The following is a 27,358-nucleotide window of genomic DNA, read 5'->3' on the forward strand; positions in this document are numbered from 1 at the left end:
TTCAACTACCTGAAGGGAGGTTATAGCCAGGTGGGGGTTGGTCTCTTCTCCCAGGCAACCGACAACAGGACAAGGGGACATGGGCTCAAGCTCTGCCAGGGGAGGTTTAGGTTAGATGTTAGGAAGAAATTCTTTACAGAGAGGGTAATCAGGCATTGGAACGGCCTACCCAGAGAGGTGGTGGATTCAGCATCCCTGGAGGTTTTTAAAAAGAGATTGGATGTGGCCCTTAGTGCCATGATATAGTAATTGGAGTTGGATTAGGGGTTGGACTTGATGATCTTGAAGGTCTTTTCCAACCCAATCTATTCTATGATTCTATGAATCATAATACTCTGTTCAGGACCAGCCATAGCCTGCACAGCCCTTTGCTAGGTGGGAACTCAGATAAGCTGAAGATGTGAGAAGAGGGAAAGAGCTGCTGACAGCACATACAAGGTGTCAGAATATTGTGGTAATTTGGGCCAGTTAGAGAATGGAGTAGAACTCAGATTAATAAAGCAGGAAAGGTCAAAAGGTAAAAAAACCAGGAAAACAGCTTCATTATATCTCTGGTGCTCCCTGACCTAATTACTGTTTAAGTCTCAGCTTCCAAATCAAACTCAGGTTGTCAGACACCTGGATATCGTCTATCCTAACCAAGGCTTGAATAGCTGGACTCTTTATCTGAAGCAATTACAGTGGCCGAGAATAATTACCTCTAAGTGCATAATAATTATCTCTATCCAGGACTACAGTCACATTAGCTAGGAATGCAGAGCAATAGGAGTGCACCTGAAGAACAAAACAGTTGGCGCTGAGGACACTATTGACATAATACAGGTCGAGAATTTTACTTTGGGGTGGCTCCAGTTTCATTCCATGAGCTCAGCACCCTGTGGCAGTGGGACTGCAGCAGATGTGCTCTTGAAGAGCATCTTCTGGTTTACCTTCATCCAAAAATAATTTAGTCTGAGAGCTTTGAAATGATTCTGCAGCACAAACCAAAGCACAGTAAGTGGTGACAACTGGGAGATTTGCTTTCCAAGCACACTCCCAGTCTGAACCAAAATGCTACTAGAGATACATTCAATGTGTACTGTATGACTGCACTCAAAACATTAAGAAGGAAACTCTGTAAATGACTCCCCTGGAAAAAGCCAAAGGTTGTTGTGGGGTGATTGTGAATATCTGGCAAAACTTTCTACAAAGCTATAAAATTATTTGACAAAAACAAAGGTAACATGAGGCTCTCCCTTGAGCAAAAACCCAAACCAAACATAAAAAGCTTCTCAAAACCAAAAACCTTCACCACAGTTAATAGTGTTTCTGCATCTCAGTCTATGTTCTGTCTCTGGAATTCATATGTTATGTTCTTACTGTGGAAATTAAATACTGCTAATACACAGGATACCACAGGCCAAAAACCAGAAATACCAGAGTGGTTGCTCCGAAACACCAGAAAAAGACACACACACAGATACCTAATCTGGGAACCAGGAGGAAACATGGCCACTCCTCACTTCCCCAAAACCTCCACAAATAAAAAAGCACATTGTCCACACACCCAAAGACTGGAAACTTGCAATTACAGATTACAAAATTAACACACAGTTTATGATCACCATTATCAATATTTATAGTAAGTTCCTCTCCAAAATGTTACCAGCTTCTAAGATCATAAAGTAAAACACAAGGTCAATACACAAGAAGTCGGAGAAACTGCATGATCCTTTTGCCGTGCATTTAAAGGTGGCTGAAGTGTTAAATAAGATATTGATAAAATCTTATGTTATACTAGTGACAGCTGCTTATTGAATAACTATCAAGCATTTTTAAATTTATAGTAAGATAAAACAATCAGTGGACCTGCTAATGCTTTTCAAGAAAAAACCCCACATGACCTATATCAGATTTGCTGCAGAATGTTTTCTTTATACCACGTTTTCACTCAACAGCCTCCCTAAATTAGATGCTCTGAATGTGCATTCATTTAATTTTCTTTCCCTATTTTGTCTCTGTTTTCATACAAATTAAATGTCTGCATCTGTTTTGTAAATGATGATCAAGCCAACTTTCATTTTGTAGTTCAGACCATCTCCTGATGCTTTGCAGTCAACAAACTGAGGAACAGTCAACTTCAGTTGAAAACTGGATTGTGTAGAGATTAAAAATTACATGTTACTATTTATATGGAAAGAAGAAGAAGAAAAAAAAGAAAATATCCTCTGTGTTTAAGTAATCACCACATAACAAAACCCCCAGTTCAGAGAAGGTAGACTTTGAGCTGATCTAATTGTAACCTTTTATTGGTAACTACCTGGCTATGAAAGCAGGGAAGCAGTTCAGTGCCCAACAACTACATCCAGTTCCTCTCCAAAGTGGTTTAAACTGGATTAGGACCAGTGGAGTCTCTATCAGCACATAATATCACCACACAACCAGAAACTGAGCTGATAAATGGCAAGTGGTCTCTTGAACAGAACCTACTTACTATCTACAATCTCCCTTTTCATTGGCTCTGGGTCTCCCAAATCAACACATCAAAACTTTCAGAATAAGCAGAAAGTAGACTATAACAGTGCCTTCTACCTTTTAAAAGTACTTATGGATTAGGGAGGAAAGAAATAAAACATAAAAAAGTAAAAAGAATGCTACCTTTACTTCAGATTGTATCTCTCCAGGCATGAGAGAAAAGGGCCAAGCAACAGTATCTGGGCACAGTTCATTCACAAAAAATGTAATTTCACTGCAGGTACAGTGTTTGTCCACTGACAGACGGTCACAAGATCAAAGCTAACAATGTACCATTTATCCTGCTCTGAAACTCTTATACACTTTCTTCTCCAACACAGCTTATAAAGCAAACCCATGACCTTGGTGTCACAAATAATACCTCTTACGGATTTTCCAATAACACAAACTGGCTGCACAAAATTCAGCCTCCAACTGTATCCAATATTCAGGTCTGCTCTTTTCATAGAGACCTGACAATTCCATACATTAGAAAAAGATTATCCTCAATTCACTGAAGTTTTCCCTTAAATTATTACAACACTGTGAAAGGCAAGAAGCAATAGCTACTTTTGAAAATCAGTTTCCCTCTAAACTACCAGTATTTTTCAAGTAGCTATTAAAGAATCCCAGGAAGATTCTAGCTCTCAGAACGTGCATTTTTGTTGTGAAAAGAAACTTGGATAAATTCGCATTGGTATCTTCGTTTTGCGTTGCAATAATTTTATGGCAAACATAAGCCTATTTCTCCGTAAAGTTTATTTTGCTTTTCTGCGATGAGGCAAATATACTGCTCTGTACAGATATTGCATTTAGCACTTATTTCGTAGGCCAACATCTAACTCCTCATCTATTTGAGAAAAATTAACCCAAACCCAATAAAAAGTAATTTCTTTGTGAAGTGCTACACTAAACTAGAGAAATGTGCAGACAAAGCCTTCTCTTCCAAGCATTCACGCACCGTCAGCACGCTTCAATATAAATTTCCACCCTGCCTGTCCTCCCCTTAAGCAATGCATACATGACCACATTTCAGAGCATGTTTTAATGGGATTTTCCAGTCAACCAAAAATCAAATTGCATAGAAGTTATGAAAGAGTCATAAACACATTTTTCATCTTATTGAATTATATGGTAACTAGGGAAAAGATAATGAGGCACAACTCCTTTGCAGATTTTATTAAATTTTCTATCACACTGGAAAATTGCATAAAGAGAGTGCACAAAAGTTGTACACCACCAGAATCCAAAGAAAAGCTGCAGTAAAACAGAAGGGTAAACGGCCCTACAAAACATGGAAAAAAATGTTTAAAATACTATTATTTCCCTTTTCCCTCTCTCAACACTCATATCCATTACCCCTCACATCAACTTTACCTGGATTTCTAAATACATTAAGATACACACTATTTTACTGCATTGCACTTAATTTTTTCTGAGTAGGATTTGAACAAACCTACACCCAAAAGTACTCCAGCTCATTAACGTGTTTGGCTTACACATGATGTTTTGGCTCCTTGAAGAGGAGTCAAGGAATTTTACCTCCTTTCCTGCCACGGATACCCACTCCTTCCTGAGGATCAGCCCCCCCCCCGATGTGGGCTGATGCAGTTCTGTGCTCTGCAACAGAGCTTTGCCCCCTCCCACCAACCTCCCTCTTCTCCTCTACCCCCTTCCTCTCTAGAACAGCAGCAGAAAGGAAACATGAACTTTCCAGACTGTAACTGCCACCAAAGCTAACCTCTCAGGGAGCTGGTTTTGCATCCCTCCTTAGCTACCTTGTAGCCTCTAAAACACACATTACATTTGGTTTAGTAAGACTGAAGTCAAGGATGAATTTTTATTTTAAACGGGTGTAATTCTGCAAGAATTACTAAAAATGCAAAAACTGAAAACATCAACAGTATTTCTTTTCAAAGGGTGTTAACACAGTTTTTCTATTTCATGATGGTTTTCATTCAGGGCTTTGTGTTGTCCTCCAGGTCCAACAACTTTACTCACTGGCCCTTTCCAATCAATTACAACAGAACTGCAGAAAACCTTTAATTCAAGGAAGTTTTCCTAAAGAAAGCACACTGGTCTAGAGCATGGAGGCACTCTGAACACTGTAGCTTGAGAGAAGACTGGAAGATGAATTAACATCTAATTCAAACTATCATTTATGAAGAAATAAATATCCCAGTAAAGCTCTTAAGTCACAGCTGATCAATCACACAGCATAAATCCATACAAAACAAAGCTGCATGAGTTCCAGCAGTCACAGAACTACCAATATCAGGTCATATTTATAAAGAGTTTTCTGTGCTTTTCAGCACTGTGATAACACAAGTGCAGCTCCCAAAACTAAAACAATAATTCTACTGTTGCTCTTCTACTCCTTATGAAGTGATTCAGTACAATACCCATTCTGCCCGAGTAGGAAGCACAAAAAAGTATGTAACAAGAACAATGCAGAGGACGTTCGCTTTAGAAATCTGTTTTAAAAGACTTAGGGCAAAAAAATTTTACACATATTAGAGTTCCTAACACTGATATGCCAAATTTGCATGTGTGCAATCAACTGTATTTGAAGACAGAATTTATCTCAATTGTGTCAAAAGCATAAACAGAATTAAAATAAAGTTAGCTCTTGAAAACTTCATTCACAATTGACAGATCCTCTACAGAATGTAAAATGTCAGACATTTTGTTCTTGAAGATTTAAAGGGTGTTCCCCCACACCTCCACAAAGCTGAACACATGGAAACTCTCCACGCAGAGAACATGGAGGAGTCTTCTAATACAAAGAAATACATCACTGCTGTTTTTTAGATCTGGTAACTCATTCACTCGTGTTCACTGAAGAAGTCACTGGAGAATTCCTAGACACGCTGCTCATCAGCTGGTACATCTCTACCTTTTGTGTTTCTGGTGTAGATCACCCCCACGAAATTTCATAGAATCACAGTGCAGCCCAGGTTGGAAGGAACTTTGAAAGATTTGTCTGGTTCAACTTTTTGTGAGAAAGGGAGCCCTGTTGTAGAGATTTATCTACCATCCTTGTCCAGCTGCATCCTGGAAAACTGCAGTCACTGGGATTTCACCATGTTCCTGGGCAGGTTGTTCCAGTAAATGACTGATCTCACTGTAAAAAATTTCTTTCTTACATTGAGATGAAAACTTTGACCAAACCTTTGCCAAGAGTTCCTAAAGAACAGCCACAGTGAAAGTGCTTTGATACTTCCATCTGACACAGCTACAGATGAGCTTGTAGTTGGGCACTTCTTTACAGTTCACCTTAACTGGCCTTTCCATGGAAAACAAGTTTGTCCACCTTTCTTCTCACTTTCTGACTTTGACCCCTTGGTCTGTTCACCGAGTTCTTGTCCCTTTTGAGGGACTTGCTTGTACCTTCCCTCTTGAGCTGTTTGCTGCTGTTCTTCAAAGATGTCAGCAGAGGAAGACACTGACACCCTGCTGCTTCACTGATGGCTCTGGAATCAGCACTCACATCAATCCCAGCTAAAGCTGCTCTCTGAGAAGGTGGTCCCCCACACACAGACACACAGACTCACTTCCACCGAGTCAGCACAAGTTCTGGCTGGCAGCCCCCAGCTTTTCATGTGCATGTGTGTCAGGATGCTTGTTCTGCAATAAAAGAGATCAGCTCCCTGGTTCAGTTGACTGCAGAGCATTAAGAGTGCTAGTGCCAGCACAAGGGAAGCAGTCAAAACACAAAACCTGGCAAGGATGGAGTGGAAAAGGAAGAACTCCTGTTTTCAGGCAGCAGGAGAAGCTTAGATCAGTTAAGCTGCTTACCCAGCTACACACTCAGAGTGCCATGCCTTTATTTTGCTGCTGCCTGCAGCTCTGACAACCAGGAGTAACAAACAGAAAATAGTACAGTGAGTCCGTTCCATTTCTGATACTCAGAGCTGCTCAGCAGTACTGAAATGAAATGTCATGGACCGTGCTAATTTCAGCTGCCACAGGAGAAACCTACACGAAAAGCAGCAAGAGATTTAGCTGATAATCCTGCTGCTGAAACCTCATTTAGCCCTTCCCCGTAGCCATGAGAATGAACGCTGGGGATTGAAAGTTAAAACAGAAAGTTGCTTCTCCTCCTAGGTTTATTTGGCAAATAAGTTGAAGAGTAAAAGTCTGCAAATAAAAGCCAGAGAATACACACAAGGTCAGTCAACAGCTCACTGATAAACCTGGGGGTCCAGCCAGGTGCTAAGGTTCACATGTCTGATGAAGACATCATTCATGAATTTTCCTGGCAGAATTCCATAAACTGCCTCGCACCAGTGAGCTGACAAATTCACACTTTGAGTCATTCTTTAACGTCAAGTAGGAAACAGTTAGAAACACAGCTAATTATAATAAATATTGCAGTTTAGGCAGTTAAGTTAAACAGTTAATTTAGCAACAGAGATTTTAACAAGGAATTGCTCTAAAGTGAGTCTTGAAACTGGTCCATGGCATCCATTGTTACACTACAGGATCACAAAGAGCTTGGCAAAACAGGAACATCCAGAATTACAACAAAAGGGTATAACATCTTGGTGTAAACAAACAAACAAACAAAAAAATCTCACCTACCCTACAGTTCTGGAAAATATAGATGTTCTGCAGTTTCAGGCAAGCAATAAAATCAGCACTTCAGCAGGATTAAGAAGCTTTATCTACAATAAACTACTCCAGTCCTACATTTCACGTGGCCTCTCTGGATTTTAGCATCACTTAATTTGACCACTCTTGGGAGTAATCACAGTGGTACAGACTGACAACTAAAATGAAAAACTGGAAATATGTTGAGTGTGTGACCTTAGAACATGACATGACAATCTTCAAAAGTCATTTCAAAAGGGACATGAGAAGGCTGATTTAATGCTTTAAATGAAACATTCCACTGAGCAGGTACACAACACAGTGTGATGTGTAAAAGGCAAGGAACCTCAAAGATCTTTCAAGATGCAATTGCAGAGTCTCTCCTCCATGTCAAGACATCTACTCTCAAAAAAATATTTAGACAAAGCAGCATTGTTGGTTTGAAAATGGGCAGCACTTGTGCTACTGTACTATCCAGGAATCTCAGCCCTGGATGCTAGCTCCAATATGCTGGGCTGTACAAATATATTTCTTGTCTGATTTTATGTGTAATTTTTATCCAAAATTAAAGATATTTTACATAATGATTATCTAACACTAAATATAAGCGAGTCTGAAATACATATAAAATAGCTCTCAACAAATATGTTACCTAAGCAAGGCAAAATCCATGGTGTGATTTTAGGTGGTTAGGATGTAATTTCTTTACCTTCCAGTATGAAGACAGGCTTCACTTTTGAAATGTAGCTATTTTAATAATGGTAGTCAGCAATCTTGATTGGAACACAGATTAGTTGATAATCAATACCATCAAAAGTGCTGGCAAAGGAAAGAATGGGTTAAGTGTATTTCAGACCTCACAAATGTACATCAAATTTTGTTTAACAAAAATCAATAAACCAAACAAGGGTAAACAAGGAAAGGGCTGGGTATTGTCAGATTAGACTTTAAAAGGTCAAATAGTTACCAAGATCTGAACTCAAAAATAGCTGGCAGGAGAACAGAGGCGAGACATTAGGTCATTCAGTCCACTCCCTTGCCAGCTCTGTAGGGTTCTCTACTGCATAATGCAAGTGCTTTTGTTTATAATGTGGAAGAGGAGAGGAAGCAAGGGTGGGGGAAGAAATCAGATTGTCTTTGGAGGCTGAAGCAAATCAACCATTAAAGAAACACCAGCCAGAGAAAGGCAGCATCCTGGAAACACAGCTGATGGGAATTCATGCAGGAGAAGGATGAAAACCAGCAGCAAAGTTCAGGATTGAGTTGAGAATCTGAAAGCAAAAGCTGTCAACAGGATGCGCAAAAAAATTTAAGATTCTTGCCCATAGGAAATCTGGTGTCATTTGCTGAGTAAATGGAAAGAAATGAGGAACAAAAGATTTACTGGAATAATAGAAGAGGAAGTGGAAGGGCAAAATGGCTTAGGTTTTTTCCCAGTATTCATACTTGGGGTAAGTGGTACCAACCACCTTTCTTGTTCCCTGCCCATCCAGCTGTTTCTAAGAGCCAGGAAAGAGTCAAAGTAAGTCAGATAAGGTTTTTTCCAACTCGAATAATTTTGTGATCTGCCTCATCAGATGAATATGGAAATGGTTACACTATCACAAGTGAGGGATGTCACAGAGGTAGGGATGAACAAAATGATGGACAAGACAATCATGGGAAAAGGGAGCTGTTTAAAATGACAGAGAAAACCAAAATGTTCACAATGCTGTAGTTCTAAAATAAGTTAACAGTGTCCTGAAGTATATTTTATCGTGCTTTTGCCATAGAATTCATTCATGACTAGATAAATTACCTAAAAATGCTGTTTCAAAGTGGACACCAACCACATACATTTTTTTAGAGATGCCTCTCCCAAAATCTGAGTTCTTGATCTGCAAAAGCAGCATAAGCTTAGACTAGATATTCAGTTTATTTGCACCTGTACAGTATAAACCAGGACACTGAACTCAATGCCCTGAAAAAGATCAGATCCTACCTGGACCAAATTTGGTCTTCATAATTTTATCTTTCATTCTTCATGTGGAATGGGAGGATGTCTTAGGAGAGTTTTGTCATTTACGGGGGGAATCTGTCAAGTACTGAGGTACCAAGGTGATAAGCACAACAGAAGACACGAGGAAATTTGGGATTCCATAGTTAAAGCAGAATTTGATGCAGATTTGAGTCACATTCAGAAAATGTCTCGACCTCACACAACCAAATTAATAAGGATGAGACCAAAATACTTCATCTCTTTAATACCTTGAGTATAACAGGATTTTTTTACACAATAAACAATATGTTATTACTTAATAGAAAACTGTATTTCAGTCTGGATGTATGAAGAGGCTGAATTAAAGTTAAGAACTTCAGTTCTCCATTTTTGGGTCATTCTGGAGATGACACTATTAGTATAGTTACTGTGACCGTGTGTAACTAGCAACTTCTAATGAAAGAAAACTGATGTCACCAAGTTATAATCTCAACACCTGCATTATAACCAGATGCAATGCTTTGCTGTTTTGAGCTAATATATTAGCTGGACAAATTTCTGGATGAACTTGTGTGAGAAATGGATGTTTCACCACAGAATTTCTTGTTATTTGCTAATTCCTAGAAAACAGATACTCAGGAATCCCAGACTCTAGCCTAGTCTGTTTGGGAAATAAAGTTTTCTAGTCTAAGAAAGGTTGAAATGAAATGGCTGAATACATGACTAAAAATCTCACTTTTGTTTCCAGCCAGTGCTCATAAATTCCCAGTCCCCTCTTCTCTGGCTTCTAATTTCATTCCCCTGGTGCAGCAAGAACTACTCTTGCAATCTCACTCACTTTTACTGGCTAAGGCTCCTCAGACTGCTCTTACCTCTTGCACTTGTAAACCTCCCCCACAACTGCTTTATCAATGGCACTCCCTCTGTTCAACACACGAGCCTGAATGCTCAACATCACAGTTGCACAACCCCTTTACACAGGTCTGTCTCTGCCTATGTTTATGCATTAAAAAAATATTTATATACATACCTACTCATTTAAGTACGACAAAAATAAACTCTTTCCCTCCCCATCACACGTTTCCTTGAGCCAGTATAAGCTCCCTGATGGCAGTGCAGAGAAATAGGCGTGATCACTAACTAGGTTAATCAGAAAGTGTTTATAAGGTCACTGTGAATCTGTGGGTAATGCTCTGTGCCACTTCACTCCACTGCTGGATAAACAATGGTGCCAAGCATGGGGAGAGGATGGCACAGAGGGTGGCAACGAGCAGCCCAGGCAGTAGAAAAAGCACGACTTCAGTGACAGCAACAGCCAATAGTAATAATAAATTTAAGGTCTGGATTTTAATCTAGAATATCAACATCTGCATAACTGTCCCTCTTCTCTTTCCGGACTTAACGATGAAAACTTAAAATAGTCTTCTTCCCGGGCCCCATTCCTCACCGTTTTGTTCCCAACAAGCCTTGGCCACCGCCTGCTCTCTCACCCCTCAACCAATGCAACACTGAATCCCAGATTCAACTGCGATCACACCGAGGCTTCCCCCTGCCCCTGCTGTTTCCTGTGGATGTGAATACACTGTCCCCTTGCCAGCTCCAGGCCTGGGAGAGGGTCCATGAGACCCCGGGTCGGGGTCGTTCCCCAAACACCCCTTCCCATCCCCAGCATCTCCGGCTTCAGCCCTGCCCCGGGCACGGCAGCCCAAACACGGGCGGGGTCTGGGGGTGACCCTGCCCAAAGCGCACAGAGTTTTAACAGGAATACGAAAACTTCAGATGGCCGCGGCTTTGTTTCGGTGGTGGCGTTTTTTGAAACTTCAGAGAAAAACGTATCAGCTGCCTGTCTCGGAGACAGCCACTAACCTCTCCCGAAAGACAAACTCCGCAGGATTCTTCCTTTGTTCGCTACAGTGCACACGTTTTCGTCCCCGGCTTAACTGGAAACGGCAAAACCCCTCTAAGAGAAGTTTTCCGGGCGGCTCCCGGAGCTCGGCGAGGGGCGCCGGGACACGTTCCACCCTCGCTCCCTTCCGAGGGTCTCCCCGCGCAGCCCCCACGCGGGACCCCCGCCCCGGGGCGCACCCGCCGGGCACCGCCCCGGCCGCTCCCCCCGCTCCCCTCGCCGGGCAGCCCCTGTTCCCCCCGCGGACACCCCGCACTCACCGCCGCCGCCCGGGCGAAGCTCCGGAGCCGGGCCGGGGGTGCCGGGCCGGGCTGTCCCAGCGCTGCCGCCACAGCTCCCGCTGCGCGCTCGGAGGAGCGGGCGGCGCCTCCGCGCATGCGCCCGGCAGCCCGGGGGCGGCCGTGAGACGGGGAGAGACCGAGGGCAACCCGGGGGAGCTCCTGCCCGTTCCCGTTCTCATTCCCATTCCCGTTCCCGTTCTCCGCCGCCCCTCTGCTCCCCCGTGCCTTCAGCCGAGGCCCCTTCCAGACCTGGCCCGGGCAGACCGATCTCTTCAGCCGCCCCCATCGGGACCTTCCCGCGGCTGCAGCCCCAGCGGATCCCGGTGGTCGCCTCACAGCTGCCCGGCTGAACCCACCCGCGCAAGGCGTTTGCAGTCTTAGAGTTTGTATCAGTTCGTGTGTATAACAGAATCGCAGGATCAGTTAGGTTGGAAAAGACCTCTGAGGTCATCCAGTCCGGCTTATGAGCGAACACCACCTCGTCAACCAGGCCATGGCACTGAGTGACATGTCCAGTCCATCCTTAAACACCTCCAGGGTCGGTGGCTCCGCCACCTCCCTGGGCAGCCCGTTCCAGTGTTTAATCACCCTTTATTTAGGAGGAGAAATTCCTCCTAATGTACAGCATGGATGAAGATACACGCAGTCTATTCTTCTTGTAGAGAAGCAACACACTACACACAGGCGCCCACACACACACACACACACACACACACACACACACACACACACACACACGTCGGTACATACAGTCTTCCATGGAGAGCTAAAAATTACACCAAAACTCGTGATTTTCTCCTTCAGTGTGTCCCCAAGGGTGGTTGCACGGACCCTTGGGCTTGTTTTCCCAGAGCTCTGGGCTTTTGGGTGCGCTTGGATCTCACTTCCTTGGAAGGAGCATTTCAGGAACCCTAAACCCCCCTTATGTTCCACATTAAAAATTGAAGGTTCCACATTAAAAATTTAATTGGCTTTTTGCACTGCCCAGAATTCATTTGATACCAAACTCTCTCAAACCAGAGAGTTTGATAGCTTACTTTTGTTTGTGACCAGCACCTTTATTTTTACCTCTGATTTTTAATGGCTGTGTATGGAAAGAGGATAAAGCTCCTCAGAAAATTCACGGTAAATGAATAATCCCTACCTGACTTCAAAGGTGCTGGTGTCGGTGATGCATTGGCCTGGTTATAAATTACTTTGGAACGATTCACAGAAATAACAGCTTGGCTTGCCAGAAGAAAGATTGAGGTCTAAATGGTGTGGAGCATAAAATACCATTTATTCTGTGAAGCTCTCTATAAATATGCAGCGGTTTTTGAAGTTTACATAGCTGCTGTCTTCATATTCAATACTCTGTGGCTTCAAGTTTTAGTATTACTATGTTGTATAGCAGTACTTTTTACCTTTAATTTTATATTAACAGACATCTGACAATCATCAGAAAAGGAATGAGGTTATAGTACAATCACAGAAATGTTGAGGGAGCGGAAAGGTGAGACACAGTTTACAATAGATCCGACGTGTCTCAGCTTCTTTAATGGATCTTGACCTATAATAAAAGTTAATGCTTTTGTGTATGCCAAGTCAGAACTGACACTGAGACCATCAAGTTTTAAACAAAAGAAATTGGATTAATGTTTCTGACAGTTCTTTGACAAAACTATTTAGAAATTTGAATCCCTAGAAATAATGGGAGACAGAATACCTCTGCTCTTTTAAAGAGAGGCCACCCCATCAGAGGTTAGGTGTCCAAGAGAAGTGAATTTACATTTGCCTTTCTTGAAGAAGCAGAAAGTTTTCCTGTAATAATTTACTAATGCTTGCTACAGGTTGTTTGAATATGCTGTATTCAACCGTATCTGTTTAACTTAATAGCAGGTGGTTGGGAAATAACCAGGAAAGGCAATAGATGAAAAATTTATTTGAAAGGGTCAGGAGACAATATTTAACTTAATAATTATGCAGTTTTTTCTTCCTTGATTCCAGATGCATTGCACAGTTTGTTTGTGAAGGCTGAGAGCCAAGAGCTCAAAAGGGCTATGAAAAAGTTAGAAAACACTGTGAGCAAGAGGACAAGAAATGTCATGGCTATATTGGAAGAGAGAAAACTGTCACTGAGCCTTGCTGAAAGGAGTGGAGGCAGAAAAGCAGACCAATACTTGAGTAGAACTTGTTGCGGAATCTTACAGTTATGTGGACTTTTTCCTCAGAAATTAACCAATTTTAAGGATATAATTTAATAAAATTTTAACTGGGAGAGGTACTTGGTCCACAGTGGAATTTTCTGATAGAAGGAGATGCATTGGGATAGTAATTTTGCTGTGTAAGTACTTTCTTTGGATTTTTGAAAATTAATTCAAATCCTGGCTTTTCTACTTTAAATAAATGAGGTGGGGAAACATTTGGGTCCCTCTTCTTGGACGTGTCTCACTTCATACAAACAATTAAGTATTCATGAGAACAGCAGTAGTAAACCCACCTGAATGTCCTAACTTCCTGTTGAGCTGAATAATTCTCAGTTCTCAAAAAAAGCCTTAAACCTCAGGGTTTTTTACCCAACTTGTGTCATGGTACAGAATAATTCAAATAAATTTGAATTTTCATTTCATATCTGCTTTCATCTCTAAGAGTAAACAGGGATTTCGTTTTAAAAAGACTGTCATGGGCAATTACACAGTTGCTTCTAAGTCCAGGGTACCTCAGGAGGTTCACTCCTGGGTCATGAAGAAAGGGATACAAAAGTGAGAATCCAGCCAGACCTTTCTGAGGTGAAATAATTATCATTATCATGCAGCCCAGGAGCAGGATAACGAGTGGGAGAAACAAGTATTTCGTCTGAAGGGAGATGGAGATTCAAAAGCTATTCCAGTGAAAGAACCGAGAAGACTTAAAAAATGGAAAGAAGCAGAGTTTTGTCTAGCACAATACCTGTGATACTGTACTGTTTTCTAGAAAGATATATTCTGGTATATACCCTAAATTTAGGCACAGCATATAAGGAAGTGTACACTACAAAGTCATCTTATTTTTTTGCATGTGTAATATGATATGAGTAAAGACACTTTTACATACAGAACTTGTTTGAATAAAAGCAAAGGAAAACATACAGAGTGTGATTTACTGCCAAGGGGTATTGTGAGTTCTGTCTTTCAAACCCACATATCAGTTTTCCTGTTTGTGCTGTGCATTGTGTTTGCACAGCTAACTTGTACCCTGCAATGGAACATTTCTCCGGATGTCACACTTTTCATATAAATCTAACTGGTTTATTATTTCTTTGTCATCAAGCAAGGCAAATAAATGTACAGCCGGGAGTTTTCTAAAGTGCCGTGTCACATGCAGATCCAATGTCCTCATTACGCACTGTTTCCTGCTCTGTGACTTTTTCTCGTCTCCTGACACATGAGAAACTTCAGCACCGAAGGGGGTTACTCTGATGACAAGAAAACAACGCAAGCTTTCCCTTCTCCTTTTATCCCTCTATTTTGGTTTGCCATCTAGTTCTGAAACTTCTGATGTTTCAATGCAAGAATGCAGGATGCAAAGAAGCAATTACCGCTGTGGGGAACTGTGCCATATTTTCCAGCATATTCAGCCATTTCCCCCATCCAGTCCCTCTACCATGAGATCTCAGACTGGAGCAGTGTTCCTCTCAGCCATGTAGGTAGTAATAAGCTGCTCTTTAGAGCCCATTAAAGGTGCCTCTTAGGCAGGGGAGTCGGTCAGTACTGGCAACACTGATGAGTGGTGTTCCCAAGGAGCCTTGCCGTGACCCCAAGGCTGCTGCTGCACTGAAGCGCTGCCAAACAAAATCTTCATACCAACAGGCTGCACTCAGCATCTCCCTGTGCACTGTGAGAACTAGCAGCACATGAACAAATTCTACGCTCTTGGACTGTTTTCAAGTGTGTTAAAATATCACTGTGTAATACATTAACTCAATTCAAACATTTTAGATTTTTTTATAATCCTTCTTTATTCCAACAAAGCGACATTGGAATGTTTAGTGTTCTGAATGGCTGCTCACATCTAAGTGGCTTTGTGTTTTCAGAAACTAATTGATGACTTGCTCCACTCCCTTCCCAAACATTGACAGGCTTTGGTGTGTGTCCCAGTTGTGTTGTGAATTGCTAAGAAAGCACCATTTTGCATCTGTGGATGTATTCACCTGAATCTCTGTAGATCACACAAATGTACAATTGATCGAAGACAAATATTACAAAGAATTGCAAGTGTATTTCTGTTCTGTAACTGCAGTATAGACAGCAGGATGTATATGAGTCCCATAGCACTGTTTTCATAATGTATATTGTAGTTTGATTGGTGGCCTCCATATGGCACCTGTGAAAGAGCTTCAATTATTTTTCTGACCATGAGCATTTCCATATCTCATAATTTCTTCTGTGTTGAAACCAATAAAGGGGAAAAGAAAAACAAATAAAGGGAAATATTTAAAAACAAATTGTGCCTTTCAGCTGTGCAGTTCTTTCCTACACAGTAGCAACCAAGCCTTCCCCCAGTATTTTATGCTATGAATCTTCAAGTTATTTAGGACAGTTGTAGATCTTCAGTCTACAGACCTTCAGTAATCTTCAGTAATCTTCGATTTGAAGATTACGTTATGATATGCCCAGATCCCTACTGGGACAACAAACTAGGCAACTTTCTAGTCAGGGCTTCCAAGTAACTTTGTTTCTTAATGGATAAGAATGTGAGAATAATCAGAATATTCATAACATCTAGAAATAAAACAAAGAGTTGATGAAATAATGCTGTTCTTAAAGGACAGTCTGACAACTGTTAGGGAAATTCCAGTACCCAGGATGTTTGTGGAAATAAGTGATTTTGGATTCACGCTGCTAGACTCTATCCTGTGACTTTGGAATATATTTCCGTACTCTTAAGAAGACTAGGAAATAGATGAGTGACATTTTATAACACCATGCAAAGCTTTTAAAAGTCCATTTGATATAAAAAATCAATAAGCAGCTATGTTTAAAAGGGATGTTCTAGCCAACTCACTATCCTGTACCACAAGCAACTCAGATTTCATTTCTGTGGTTAAAGTGTCTCTCCAGAACATCTCAACAGAATAACGTCCTTGCTGCGCATTTTTTCTTACAGTTTGTTCTGCTGTTGACAATATAGATCTGATACACACATCTAGTGACAAGGCAAGCATACAAAAAAAAAGCAAGTATTTCAAGTGTAAAAGCTGGAAATTTATTTATTTAGTTTGTTACTACATACTGTCAGAATTCCACTGACGTGATCTTATAACATGCAGCCCTGTGTACCTTCTGATGGTAAATAAAAGACTTAGGAGAACAACACTTACTCTGTGCAGTCCTCAAGCACGCATCTTGAATTTTCTCACAACACAGTGGCAACAAAATCCTCTTTTGTGCTATAATTCTGCTAAATGGAAAACCTGCTTAGAAGACCTCAGTTATTTTCTGGGGAGCATTGGTCTCTTTGAAGTGAGTGACTGATAGGCCAGCTGGATATGCTGCCTTTCAGAGAGACCTTGGCAATCTGAAGGGATGGGCCAGCACAAGTCTCATGCAGTCTAACAATGGGAAGTGACAAGCCCTCTCCCTGGGGAGGAAAAACACTGCACAACTGACCTCCTGGAAAAGATCTTGGCAGAAGAGGACCTGGGAGTCCCAGTAAATGCATGTGCCCTCGTGGCAAAGCACCCTGGTCTGCTTCAGACAGAGTGTCAGCAGCAGCTGATGGAGGCCTTCGATCCTTCCCATCTGCTGAACCTTGGTGAGACACACTTGGAGAGTCCAGTGGGGACCATGGAGACAACTGAGGGTCTGGGGAATCTGAGGGAGCCGGGACTGTTCATTCTGGAGAAGGGAATGATCAGAGGAATCTTATCTGTGTGTTTAAGTATCTGATGGGATGTTTTTCCCATAGAAGACAAAACCAAACTCTTGTCAAGGGTGCCCGGTGACAGGACAAGAAGCAATAGCACAAACTGAAATGCAGGAAATTCCATTTAACTTTTTTTTTTTTTTTTCATGGTGGTGGGAAGGTCAAACACTGTAGCAGGCTGCCTGGAGAGGCTGTGGAGGCTCAGTCCTTGAAGATATTAAAAATGTGACTGGATATGACCTTGAGCAACCTGATCTGAGGAAAGATTTGGACTAGGGGATCTCCAGCAACACCTTCGGGCCTCAACTGGTTTGTGCTTCTGTTTCCAGACCACTAGGAAGTGGTAGTTTTGCAAGGGTAGTTTTGCAAAGGTAAAGACAATAGCAGTGGGTCAGTGAACTGGGCCAGGTCTTGTGTCTTGAACCAAGTTGGATGAGATGTTTTGATTAAAAGAGGAGATGGGTATGAGGGACTGAGTGCATGCAGAACGGGTGTAGCTGCAATATGAAGGTGTAGACCTGGCTTATGGAAACAGGGTGCAGCAGTCAGGTGACAACAAATGAGGACCTGGGAGCAGGAGCTATGAATAGCAGGGTGGTTAGAAAGCACCCCCAGATGCCTCCTGAGGTGATGCCTCCATCAGTGAGACTTTCTGATGCTCTTCCTGCCACTCCATGACTTTAGCCATCACCACCATCGTATAGGCAGCCTCTGTTCCTGGTGCAGGTGCTGCAAGACACTGGAGCACTCCAGCCCCTGACCTCTAAATTGTGCCTACAGTGAACTCACTGTCCTGTTTAAATCAGCAACTGTTTCACAGCTACCCATGACTAATCCAACTGAACGGTCAAAGGGGAGAAATTAAGGAGTTGTTAACGTCAGAAAAAATGTGACTGTGACTGTTGGGAAAGGTGGGAAGCAGAGGACCCCCTGGTGAAGCCCTAACTGTGTTAGAAGCGTGTTAATGAATGAGAGGCATTCTGTTCACTGCAGCCAGGCCTGAGCATGGAATCACAAGGGCTGAGCTTCTGTATCAGCATCAGTGGTGTCATCGTTTGCCTTTGGTTTATCCTTGGCGTTGGAAAGAGCAAGTGACTCACATGTTCACTCATAGTTTATTTTGAAATATCTTAACTATTGTTTCTGGATAGGCAAGGGAATTGTAGAATGACACTGGAGGATTATTGCTGTTTGAGTAATGGTAGCTTGTTTTTACACAGCTAACAGCCATATTAGCTAATAACTGATTTGTGGTCAGGAGAAGGAGAATGGTTAGATCTAAACTTCGTTAATTTTTTGTAAAGATAAATCCTTTTCACCTTGTTTTAATTTTGTCATGTCCATCAACCCTGAGAAAAGTAATATTTTTTTTTTCTAACTCAACCACATTGGAGCTGGATTCAATGGTGAGTGCTACCAACTGTTCTGATAAGCATTCCACAGTTTGTATCCCCTCAGCTAATTTAGAAGAATGGTAAGAAATCACATTTAAAAAATCATGAGCTCCTAAAGAGAAGAAAAAAGAGTACGGAAACTGGAAACTATGTCAGATGAGTAAGATGAGGATTAAAAAATGGTGTGGGGGTGAGGGATCTTACCAGGGTTATAGAGCAGCAATATGAAGAGAGTGTGCAAACAACAAAAAGGGTAACAAGAAGTCATTCTTTAACCATGTTAATGTTTAGAGGAAGACCTAGGAATGGTCTCTACTACTTAGTGAAAGGGAAGAGCAAGTGATGCATGAAGAGCAGTTACCAATATCTCGCTGTCAAAAGAGTTTCTGGTGAATTTGTCTGTAGTCCTGGTCCATTTGGTGGGTGATAAAGTGGAAAAAAAGCTCATTGCATTGTCAGATAATATGTGGAGAAATTTCCAGTATGTTTGAGGACAGGATTAAAATGAACAATAATCTTGATAAACTTAAAAAAATAGAGAATGAGATTCTATAGAAAGGAATGAAAAGTAGTATATTCGGGCAGTATAAATATGTATATTGTATATGTGGACTCAAAATACTTTTGAGGGATGGATAAACACTCAGAAGCCCTGTATTAAACAGGCTATTTGGACATCTCTTCATAATGCCTATCTATACAATGTGGCACAGTATAAGAGAGATATAAAGCTGTTAGGAAGTGTCCATGGGAGAGCTGCAGAGGCGGCTAAGGATCTAGAGCGGAAGTTGTACGAGGAGTGGCTGAGGTCACTTGGTCTGTTCAACCTCAAGGAGACTGAGGGGAGACCTCACTGCAGTTACAACTTCCTTGTGAGGGGAAGAGGAGGGGCAAGCAGTGATCTCTGTGTGACCAGTGACAGGACCCGAGGGAATGGTCTGAAGTTGTGTCAGATGGTGTTTAGGTTGGATGTTAGAAAAAGGTTCTCCACTCAGAGTTTGGTTGGGCATTGGATCAGGCTCCCCAGGGAAGTGATCACAGAACCAAACCTGACAAAGTTCAAGTGTTTGTACAATGCTCTTAGGCACATGGTGTGACTCTTGGGGCTGTTCTGTGCAGTGCCAGGAGCTGGACTCGTTCCTTGTAGGTCTGTTCCAACTCAGGATATTCTATGAGGTATCCCGGGTAAAACTGCTTGCCTGTTAGAAGAGAAGGCTTTCCAGATCTATTGCTGACAATCTCAGCACTCCCTCTAATGCCTCTGCCTCTTGCAGTGAGGTGTTAAGAGAAAGATGGAGAAGAAACAGAGATCTTTGATCGCCACGTCTAGCTGTTATTGTGGACAGTCCTGATGAGTTGGGTACCCAGTCAACTTTATGAATAGCTCCTGCTTCTGTTTTCTTTTCGAAGGCTCAGAGCTTTCCTGAAACAGCCTCCTGCCAAGAATGGACTTGGTGGACTTACAGCATTTCCACCTGCAGCATTCAAAATGGAGCAGCTGTGTTTTCCCAGCCCTTTGCTGTTACATATCATTCACGCAGAGCAACGTTGGTGTTTTGCTGTAGCACTTTTCTTATCTGTTGTGGTGCCAAGTGAAACAAGTTCTTATAAACATTCAGTGGCAATTTTGTGCAAACACATTTTATTTTGCTTTCCAGCCCTCCTAGCAGTATGTGTGCTGTCAACTGTTACATTCAGCTGTGAGGTGGCCCTTGCCAACTCAGGGCTAGTAAAATATGGAACTTTTTTAACAGAAAGGGAAGTGTTATCATGCTCTTCATAGTTAGTATTTTATCCAAAGTATTTGATAACTGACAACATTTGTTGTTTCCCCAGGAAAACATTGTCACCAAATTTGTGCTGTTATACAGTCATTTACTATATCTGGACTTAATAACTAAGGAGATTTTACTAAATTCAGTACAGCAAAGTGAAACTCATATTTTTATCCTGATTTTTGCTAACAGAACTGTCTGAATATGTCCTTGAAATCAGATTTTAAATCGTGAATGATAATAAAATGTACAGCAGCTTCCATATTTGGAATATATTTAAAAAGTCTTAACTGGGCCAAGTAAGCCTCAAAAGGCATTTAAATAATTCCATAGTTGCCTTTATATAACATTATGCACAATTTGTCAGCAATAATGCAATAAAGGGGCAGAAATTCATATTTGGCTTGCAAATAAACATTTTTGCATTGTTATCTGAAGTGCTCTATTTTGTATCTCCATTAAGCAAACCAGTATTATAAAAATAAATTCCATTTCTTGCTTTCATATTCAATTTTCATGTTAAAAATTGTTTGCATTACTGTTGTGTTTTGTTGTATTCCAGCATATGCTGGTTATTAAATAAAAGATTTAAAATATGCAAATAGGAAGTAATTTATTTGGCAGTTGAATACTGATTCAAAGTCAATGAATTTGCTCTTAGGTTTGATTCTTTCCAAATGTAAAAAAAATCATAAGAATGTTTGTATTAGCTGTTTAAGAGAATATAAAACAGTTTCATTTTCTTCTGGGAACTCTATAAATTTATGATCTATTTGCATTTGAGTGATGATTTCAGTTCAAGTCATGCAAATCATTAGTTCTGAAAACCATCAGGTTAAAATTAATATTATTCAAGAAAAAGATTTGTTTATTTCAGATGGCTTCTTAAGTTATTGCAATGGGAGATGTTAATGGTATCTTCCATTATTTATCCTTATGTTGACTTTGTGCCACACAATAAGAATGCGAACAAATTGATCTCTTTCTTCTGAACTTGTCTTTAGACTTTACACACACACACATAAAGATAGAAAGTTGTTGGATTTAATTGATTTATATGTGTATCTGAGAAAAATGTTAATCTTTTTTATTAGTCTCAGGGTATGCAAATTCTTGTTCCTAAAATATTTAGAACTTAAATTCTGACTCAAAATTGTCCCCACAGGGTTCTTGAAAATCTCTAGATCAAGGGCAATTTGTAAAATGCCTATCTGATGATTCCAGAAGACCAATGCTTTCAAATTTTAAGACTTAAATTAGAGCTAAGCTGATCTAATTACGTGGTGTGACTGAAAGAAGGAGAGCTTCCTTCACCTTTTTGTCTTCTGTCTTCCTCCAGATCTCCTCTATCGTTTTTTTCTTACCTCAGCCTCCCTTCTCCATCTTCTTTCTCCAGCCCTTTCCCAGTTCTGACCATTTCATCCATCATTTCCACTCCCCTACCTTCTTCCAGCTCTGATGCTCCTCGAGACCTCACCCATACTAGCAGCAGTGATTTTTTAGTGACTCAGCTTTTCGTAATGAACTCTGTGCATTGGCATCGGTGAATTTATGAGGTGTAAAAGTGACAAAGATTTTGGGAGTATTGTGTCTTCAACAGTCACCCACAGGAATTACTTCAACCTAGAGGTTAGCTGTACCACTGACAGAAGGCCTCCAAAACCTTCAAGCACAACATTGTGGTTTTCTACACTTCATAGGACAGAGAAAATCCTCCTGCATCCCTGATTTGTCACTTAGAGTTACACCATGGCACCTTCAAAGAAATAAATAATGCTAATCTAGGTCCAGCACTGACTAATGAAATTCATTTCAGCATAAACATTTTTACACTCCATCAACCTTAGTGGATGGCTTCTTGTGAAACAAAGGTGGTGCATTCAGTACAGAATTTAATAAATGGGGAAGAGCAGTTACAAGTTTTTGTTCTCCCTATTATAATGTCCCTGGCAACTGAAGCCAGGACAAATTTGATTGCAACAAGAAAACTCCTAATGAGTTTGCCAAGATGCATGTCTCCCTAATGAGGCTGAGAGGTTGTGATTGGGGATGGCATTATATTTATTCTACACACATAGAAACATTAATAACCCTTCGGAAAGATTAAGTTCCTTCCTAGGAGTATTAATGAATGCAAAATGAGGATTTTTTTTTTTTTTTCACAGAGAAAACAAATTAAGAAACAAACACATGAACATTTGGTTCAAATCAGCACCATCAGTTATTCATGCATTTTGCATATTTTTATTTTTCTATCTTTTTGAAACTAAACAAATTCACTTTTGTTCTGTTAAACTGGTGGGCCAAACCACCACCTTACACAACCCAACAAAATTCCACAGTAAGTTTTTTAGAAATGATAAATATTCTCCACATTAAAGACAAAAATTCACCCTTTCCTTTTGTCTGGAGGAGCCTAACATGCTTAAATACCAGATAATCAACCCCATCTTCAACTAGTTTTGGTTAATGTAATTTAGACATTAAGGTATTAAGTTATAAAATATCATATGGGGTGCTAACCTAATGGTTAGCAAGCATTTAGACATTTGGATTTTTAGGCTTCTACAAGAATTAAAATCAGGCTTCTCGTATTTTTCCTAATGGGAAGCCATAATTCTCAGAAAATGAATTAAATCTATGAGATTGCAAGGGAAGAGCAAATATCGTAAGATTCTTAATAAAATCATAGTGGTTTTTAATAATTATAGAAAGGAATAAGAAAGTAATTCTTTAAAAATAATTGGCTCACTTATAGATGAATATGGTAGTATCTGAAACCCATCAGTGTCAGGAAGAGTCATCACTGGGGCAGGGACTGACACCCCGGGGCTGGGCTGAAATGGGGCTCCTGAGCCCATGGGTGGGGCTGAGGGAGGCCCTGGGAGTGCTGGATGGGCTTTCCCTGGATGGTCAGTGGACATCTTTTCACAGCTGCATTACATGGGTTGGGCACAATTCAAGGTCCACACCAACATGTTTTTTTTTTTTTTTTATGTGTGAATAAACTACTTTTTTCCTTACTTGTTTTGAGGTAGACTTGCAGGAAATCACTGTCATGGGAAAACCTCTACAACATGTATTGTAATTGTTTACAGATAAAGTGTAAGTTCTTTTTTTTTTCCTGTATTACATTAAATACAAAATACACTGTGAAAGTTAAGCAAAATCTCTGAAGTCACAAAGCTCCTATTGGTGAATGTTTCTGTCGTAATGTGAGCATATTACATGCCTTTTCTATGGCACAGGAGGGACAAAATAACAACTGGTGATGAACTGAGGATTTGGTTTTTCAAGAATTTAATGCATAAACAGTAAGAGATGCTGGGAAAGGGGTTTTCTTGAGATAGCAAAGCTTCAGGAGCTGAGGTAATGCAGCACCCAACTCCAGTGTAGGTGTAACTGAGCAAAGTTTAGAAAGAACACTATTAAGAGGAACATTTTTTTTTTTAATAGATTTATAACCTTAAACATTGTGACTACATATAGTAGTCATTAGAAGGGAAATGTGCTCAGTAGTGGTAGCAACATTATCTACACAGGAACAGTTAGAAGAACACTACTGGGATCAGTGTCGAAGTCACAGGAGTCAGGAAGGCAAAAGCGATTTGGCTTCTTGTCTAAGAATATAATTAAGTTATTTAGTTACATCACCATCTCATTCAGTTTGCAGGACAAGCAAGGCCCATCTAAAGAGAGATTCTTCTTGTTTTTTCCATAGCTATTTGCAAGTCAGGCATCTAGTCTAACCTAGGTTTCTAGGCTATCTTTCAATCTGGGTAATATGTGTCCCATCTGAAGATGGACATACAGGGTTTTTAGAAAGGTAGAATTCTCATCAGTGTTTTCGTAGACTGAACTTTTTTTTTTTTTATTTGTAGACTAGAAATCTAAGATTTAAATCACTAAAGTTAGATGATGTGTGTTCTCTTTCAAGTATAGAGGAGAGTTTCTCTCTCTAGGTTGCAATCCCTGGCTTCACACCAAAGCAAAAGGAATAGAAGATACAAAGTCTTTCTGGAACACAATATTCCATAGATGGCACACATGTAGTTTGGTCAGTCTGAGGAGCTGCAAGAGGTACAGCAATTCAGCAGCGTTAGACCTTTATGACCTGTAGTTAGTTTTCCAACCAGGCTTTACCAGTATGTGCAGTTTGAGATTTTTTGTTGTCCTTACTGGACAGTTGAACAGATTTTCATGAGGTTGCAAATGACTGTCCCCTGACAAAAATATTAACCCACAAATAAAGGTCAAGCTCATGCACTAAAACCTGGAGAAAACAGAATGCTCAATGAAAAAGCTGGCAGGACTGTTTCTAACACAGGCAAAACAATGTGATTCCCTAGCTGTATTTTCATGTGTGACTCATTAGTACTGAAATTTCCCAAATAAATAGCACTGTGCAAGCACCAGACATGGACAAATTTCCTTGTAGGCAACTGAAGTTTGCAGAACCTTAAGACATCAAACCCAAGGTCTTTTAATAGCATATATGACCTAGTCTGTAATAAAATTTATTCCAGCTGCTTGTATTGCAATGAATCCCTATATGCAAAGCATTACCCAGCTGTCTGGCAGCCCCCCTGACTTTCATTATGTTTTGAACATTCCAAGTACATTGGGCAAGTTTCAGTGAGCATCCTCTTCTCTGGAGATTTAAACAGCCCTACAGTCTTTTACAGGCAGATACAAATCCGCTTTTATCACACTCTAAGTCAACCGGGAGCTGTGCTGAGGTTTTAGCACGTTGTTGAGCCCGAGCTGATATAGTCTCAGGGGGTTTATTAGCTTTGCCCCTGACAACAGCTTTACATAGCTTCTGCCTTGGAGATGGCTTGTCTCCAGTCTCTCTGGACCTTGTCTGTCTGCAGGATCTGTGTAGAGGTACCCATGGGAAAGAAGTTTGAGAGCCGCTGCCTGTCTTGCACACAGGGGAGGCAGCTGAGACAGTGCTTGCAGTGTGAATAGTAAACTTGCTTACAGCTGTGAGATTTCTCTTTGGCAGCTTTGAGGGAACTGGCTGCAATCAGAAATGCACACTGTGCAAATGCTACTGTATTAACTCACTCTGATGGTTTCTGTTTTGTTACTACCAGCCGCCGTTATGCACACTGCACAGAAACTAGATTATCAGGAACAGTGAAAACCCATCATGGGACAGCCATGCCCCTTTAAATCCAATAAACCAAATGGCTTTCAGAGCATGTATTATTTATTATCAATCATATAGTCTCCCTCAGCTGTTAGTTATTCAGATTTGACCTGCACCGAGGAGTTTTGCCAGCAGAGTTATTTCAGCTGCAAGTGTGAAAATAATCGTGCTCCCTTGCTGATAGAGCTGTGCAGGAGAGAGCATTTGTTGGCCTGATTAATGTTGCAGGGGAAAAAAAAATAACACCCAAGTTGACAAAAAAACCCCCACTTCAACAAATGCACACTGCATCTTTGCTAGGCTGCCGTGCCAGAATAGCTGTCCTCAAACTGGGTCTCTGTAGGAGAGCTGAGCTCTCAGAGGTAAACAATCTTAAAAAAGCAACCAAAATGGAACCTATATGTAAAAGAAGGAATAATAATTTTGCTCATTATGCATGATAGAGAGGGTTATGCATTCTGTGAAGCCCTGGATGTGTCGAATTCAATAGCAGAGAACTTGTTCTTGTAGGCACAGGACTAGATGCAGGATTCAGGCTGAAATGTATTCTTTGGCTCTGGCAGTCCCCATAGAACTAACCTCTTTATCTCTTCACATAAAATATTTTTTGTTTTCCAAAGACTCCTACTATTTAATTCTTTAATATGATGAATTATGATGTTTATTTTACATTTCTGTTAATTGAATGCCAGTATGCTCACTTTTCTTATTGTTGCTTTATTAGTGCATTTTTTAATCTAGATAGCGGAAATTGCTAACACAATATCCATGGAGAACTGTGAGCTTGGAGGGCATTAATCGTCTTTCTTATCCTCTGAGTGTTTGCTTTTAATTCAGGGAAATCTCTTGAGATTAATGGACCAGGGGAATGGACTGAGGGCCAGATAAAGCCAGAAAACTAAAATAAACACTCCAAGAAGAGCATTGTTGTGCACAGTGAACGCAAAGATAACAGCCTGAATAGAGAAGAGGTGTGGAATATGCTTTGCAGAGGACTATCCACCGAGTCCTGGCTGGAGCTTATTGAAGTGCATTGCAGTGCTGTCTTCATTAGAACTGTGTGATTTCCTGAGAGCTGTAAACTGTGCTTGTTTTCCTCCCGGTGCAACGTACAAAGGCTCCCTTCCTCAGTGGTGTTAGTCTGCTGTGCACGTGTCACGCCAGCGTTTGATGCCTTCACATGGTCCCAGGGTACTCCTCGTGTTGCTTGAAGAGCTCAGAGCGAGATCTTTAAAGTGATTAAAAATCAAGACCGAACTATATTAAAGGCTGCACTTGAGTCTGTGAACTACTAAGACAGCTGATCTCCCAGGATGATGCAGTTTACAAATCAGAAGATAAAGCACACAGAGCTGAGAGATTGGACAACCTCAGGACCACACACTGTTTTTCTTCCTAAGGAAGCCTCTTCACATGCCTGTCTCCTCAATTTTGTAGTCTAAATAACAGTGACAAAAATACACAACCCAGAGGGTAGATATGTGTAATGAAACCTGAGGGAAATCAGATATTTCTAATCTCATTAAGACACCCATTAAGGTCTTAATTGCTGGAAATCTGGGTTCAAGTAAAAGTTGTTTATCTATGACAGTGATAAGAAGGATTTCAAACCTCCAGATAACTCCATGTGAGTTAGAAATAATGATAATAATTTTTTTTTAATTTTTATTGTATTTATATGAAGTAGGAGTGGCACAATGATAATTGTTTATGTTTTAATGTCTTTGATTTATAATGGTATCATACACATAACTACCACCTTAGCTAACTAGGTGAGTAATATATTTTCCATCTCAGGGTGGTAAAGGTTGAGTAGCACTGAATACAGAAGTCTCAATTTTGAACACTGGTCTTTCATGAGACACCATCAAAGCTCACTTATCTGTCTTACTATACTTTA

At 40.7% G+C, this 27,358-nt stretch overlaps 1 protein-coding gene across 3 annotated transcripts in view; it reads right to left on the bottom strand.

The window, feature by feature from the left end:
- Window positions 1-11,328, bottom strand: part of PRRG1 (proline rich and Gla domain 1) — a 54,808-nt gene extending 43,480 nt beyond the window's left edge. The window contains exon 1 of one of the 3 annotated variants that reach the window (XM_027887372.1): window positions 11,231-11,328. The gene's annotated coding sequence lies outside the window, so the exon portion shown is untranslated. Of the gene's footprint in view, window positions 1-8,530; window positions 8,572-10,094; window positions 10,167-11,230 lie in introns of those variants that run through there. The other 2 variants (XM_027887451.1, XM_027887533.1) reach the window with 2 other exon arrangements.
- Between the last annotated feature and the right edge of the window lie 16,030 nt (window positions 11,329-27,358).

Source organism: Empidonax traillii, unplaced genomic scaffold (assembly GCF_003031625.1).
Source record: "Empidonax traillii isolate 1590-97213 ecotype Southwest subspecies unplaced genomic scaffold, ASM303162v1 scaffold1:size7828297, whole genome shotgun sequence".
NCBI lineage: Eukaryota > Metazoa > Chordata > Aves > Passeriformes > Tyrannidae > Empidonax > Empidonax traillii.